Below are 4,409 nucleotides of genomic sequence, written 5' to 3'. Positions count from 1 at the left end.
GCCTGAACAACGGGTGAGGTTGTAGCAATAGTTAGAAAAAGAAGAACATTGTACCCTATGACAATAGAAGATTCGGAACAGCTTGTTTCCGATTGGAAACAAAAGAAAACATTTGTTTGTGTTGGAAATAAAAACAATTTAGCGATGCATAGATTAATTTCGACAATAAGAAAAAGACAAACAACATATATCACAGGTATATGAATCAAAACTAGCACTACAATTGAATCAAATTCACGGGATCTAGTGCTAGCAACAGAAATGATATAAGACCAAACAACAGAGAGAAGAAAAACGTCCTTACAGTGGGGTTGTTGGCGTGAAGGAGGAATAAGAAGAAGACCGGCGACGGAGATCGGCGAACACCAGGCGTAGAGGGAAGAAGACGTCCAGTGAGCAGTCGCGACGACGCTTCCCAAAAACCTGATACGCCCTTACCCCGTGCAGGGACGCGAGGAGACATAGGCTTCGGAGCCTGCTCTCCCGACACCGATGGCACGTCGGCGACGGGATGGGGAAGACGGCGGCAGCGCAATAATGTGGCGAGGAAAAGATAAAACTCTTGGGTACAAAGGACGACGCCTCGCCCTATATTTATACACACGTCACACGTAGCAAATAGGCAAGTAATCAATCACATTACTATGGAAACATTATCTATCGTTTACGCACTTGCAATAATGCGAGAATAATTGCTTACCAAATAGGCCAGCGCAATCTCCTCCATGCATGCAAAAGTTAGCAAAAGAAAGCTGCGCACCCGCAAGGGTCGAAGCGGGAAATCGCCGGACCATTCACGCGTATGCGCGCCCATTGGCCCCGCCCCGCCCCGCCCCGCGAGGCGTGGCGAGCGAGCACGCGCGCGTGTGGTTCTTCCTTTTTCTCTCCCCAATAGCTTTAACAAGATGGAGATAGCTCAACTATTAAGTTGGCCTTTCTCCACTTGAAGTAGTAAGGTGGGACTAAAGTCCTCCACCTTTCCATATATACATGCATGTGTGAGTGGGTCTTTGGGATTTATTTGGAATTGTTTGGCCCATGGCCCAAAACATCTAACAATCCTCCACCACATCCCAAGAGCACGCGAGTCATACTCCCTGTACTACAGTATTGTTAATATACCAGCTATTCAGTGGAGACCGGTTAAGGTTGAACATCCACCTAGAACAACAAGATAGGCCCATCTGCAACTGCACAATGGACTAGGCCTTGAATTGGCAATTTAGTGCGAATAGACTTCACTCGAAGTCTTGACTCGTACTAGGCTGCCATAGCCAACCCCGTGAGTGAAGCGTATAAGTCATGCTCCTAACTCACTTCATGAGCCTATTAAAGAATACCCAATTCTTATAAACTGCGACTAACAGTTGGGCTCACATAGGTGTGTTCTTACAAGAATACTCTGTAGGACAGTATCTTGCTATAAAGCCTCAGAACATATTAAGACAAAGTCAACTTGCCTTATAGAAATGAGAGTACTGCATCTCCAACAGAGTGGGTCAAATGAAAACGGTTGCACTCTCCCATTAACCAACAACTTGTTCTTCCTAGGTTCTAATTCACGGGACCTTCGATCACATAAGTTGGGTTACTGCTGAGATTAACTCACATGGGTATCAATCCCATCTCCTTCGATGCATTGTCAATCACGGTGCGTGATAGTCCCTTTGTAAAGGGATCTGCCAGGTTTTTAGCTGTCTGGATGTAGTCCACAACTATTACTTCGGAGCTCCTTAATTTCATAACAGACTTCAGTCTACACTTTATATGTTTGCTAGACTTTTTCCTATTATCCTGACTATTCTTCACCTTTGTGATCACTGTTTGATTATCACAGTTTATGAGAATAGCAGGAATTGGTTTCTCAACCAAAGGCAAGTCCATCAACATATCTCTTAACCACTCAGCCTCAGTAGAGGCTGTATCCAGAGCTATAAGCTCTGCCTACATTGTGGACTTTGTAAGTATTGTCTGCTTACAAGACCTCCAAGAGACAGCACCACCACCCAAAGTAAATATGTATCCACTAGTGGCCTTAAGCTCATTAGCTTCTGAAATCCAGTTTGAATCACTATATCCTTCAAGTACACCTGGGTACCCTGAATAGTGAATTGCATAAATCATTGTACCTTTTAGGTAACGCATTACTCGATCAATACCACGCCAGTGATCGCTTCCTAGATTAGAGGAAAATCTACTCAACTTGCTTACAGCAAATGAGATATCAGGGCTTCATTTATCAGGGCTTCATAACGGTAATACACACAAATGTCGGCTTCATTTATTGCAAACCTACCAGAGGTCAACGTCTTTTCAAACTTCTCATGCCACTGCTTTGGTGCTTGCTTTAAGTCGGATAAGGATTTGAGTAACCTACACACCTTGCCTTCTTGTTCGTGTGCTATAAATCTATCTGGCTGATTCATATAAATTTCTTCCTCTAACTCTCCATTAAGGAAAGTCGTCTTCACGTCCATCTGATGGACAAGAAGCTTATGGGAAGCAGCCAAGGATAATAGCACTTGGATTGTAGTTAATTTGGCAACAGATGAGTAGGTATCAAAGAAATCCTCATCTTCTTTCTGTGTAAAACCTTTAGCAACAAGCCTTGCCTTATACTTTTCAATAGTACCATCAGGCCTGAGTTTCTTCTTAAATACTCATTTACAGCTAATTGGTATACAACCCGCTGGTTTATCTACAACTTCCCATGTGCCATTTGCAGTGATGGAGTCCATCTCACTACGGACTGCATCCTTCCAACAATGTTTTGCTAAACGCTAAACGGTAAACAGTCGGTCACCTGCCGTTTAGCCATTATTCGGGCTAAACAGTCCATTAAACGGGCTAAACGGTCAATTAAACGGACTAAACAGATGATTAAATGGAAACGGTGTACCATTGTGTAGCGTTTACACGGCGTTTAAACGGTGTAAACGGCCGTTTAGGCGAACAGTGCCTTCCAATAATCTGCATATGGTGATGCATATGCCTCTGCAATGGTCATGGGAGTATCATCTATGAGATAGACAATGAAGTCATCATCAAAGGATTTTTCAACCCTTTGTCTCTTACTCCTTCTAGGAGCTACAACATGGTTATCATCTTCAATACCAAGTGGGTCTATAAATTGTTCTATCGAGGTATGGACTCAGGAGTAAATTCATTAGACGAACTCGGTAAAAAATAAGCAACTTTTATTGGAAAAATATTGTCAAAGAAAGTAACATCCCTTGACTCCAAAAGTGTATCAACTAAAACATCAGACGCTTCAGATTTTATCACTAAGAACTTATAAGCCGTGCTATGGTGCGCATAACCCAAAAAGATACAATCAACGGTCTTTGGTTCAAGCTTGCGTTTCTTATTAATTGGTACGCTGACCATGGCCAAACAGCCCCACGTACGTAACTAATGGAGTGATGGTTTCCTTCCTTTCCATCCTTCATACGGAGTAACTTCACTATTCTTAGTTGGAACTCTATTTAGAACATGACATGCTGTTAAAACAGCCTCCCCACCATGCTTTAGCCATACCGGATGTTCCTAACATGGTATTCACCAAGTCCATTAACGTCCAGTTCTTTCTTTCGGCAACCCCATTAGATTGAGGCGAATATGATGGTGTCCGTTCATAAATTTTTCTATTCTCCGCACAAAGAAAAGATCGAACTCATTGGAAAGTCACACGAGATGTGAAGGTTCTTGAGCACCGCCGCCGCCGAGCCCGGTGGCACGGCCAGGTGCGCGGCTCCGGCCACGAGCTCCATGTCATCCTCGGAGGGGAAGCCCATCACGTGCCTGTTCAGGATGACCCGCTGGTTGGGCACCTCCTGCTCCTCGGTCCTGACCACCGCCGCCGCCGCCATGGCTCGATTCCCGGGCTCGCCTCGGCGGTGGATGGGCTGTGGTTTGGGATTGGGACCGTGGCGCGTCGTGGGCTCACGGAGCGTTTCTTGGCGTTTTCGCACAGGAACAAAGGACTTTTGGCGTGTGGGTTGGAACCGTGTACGGTGTGTACGTTTTTGTTTATGTTGACGTGGATTTTGTTGTGTGAAACAATGATAATTTACAACACTTCGTCCCATGATAAAATATCAGATGGGAGCACACGATGCTCAATTGATGACCATAGAAAAGAAACCACTGTGGCCTTGTTTAGTTCACACAAAAACCAACCAATTTTCAAAATTCCTCATCATATCAAATCTTACGGCACATGCATGAATATAGATGAAAACAAAAAATAATTGCACAGTTTGTTTGTAAATCGCGAGACGAATCTTTTAAGTCTAATTACTCCATAATTGGACAATGTTTGTCAAATAAAAATAAAAGTGCTACAACCAAGCTATAGTCGAGTAACTTACTTCGCCTAACATCTTTTAGAGTTAGGGACATTCCACGTA

The sequence above is a fragment of the Sorghum bicolor genome, chromosome 8 (genome assembly GCF_000003195.3).
Source record: "Sorghum bicolor cultivar BTx623 chromosome 8, Sorghum_bicolor_NCBIv3, whole genome shotgun sequence".
Lineage (NCBI taxonomy): Eukaryota > Viridiplantae > Streptophyta > Magnoliopsida > Poales > Poaceae > Sorghum > Sorghum bicolor.
This window is presented reverse-complemented; position numbering follows the sequence as displayed.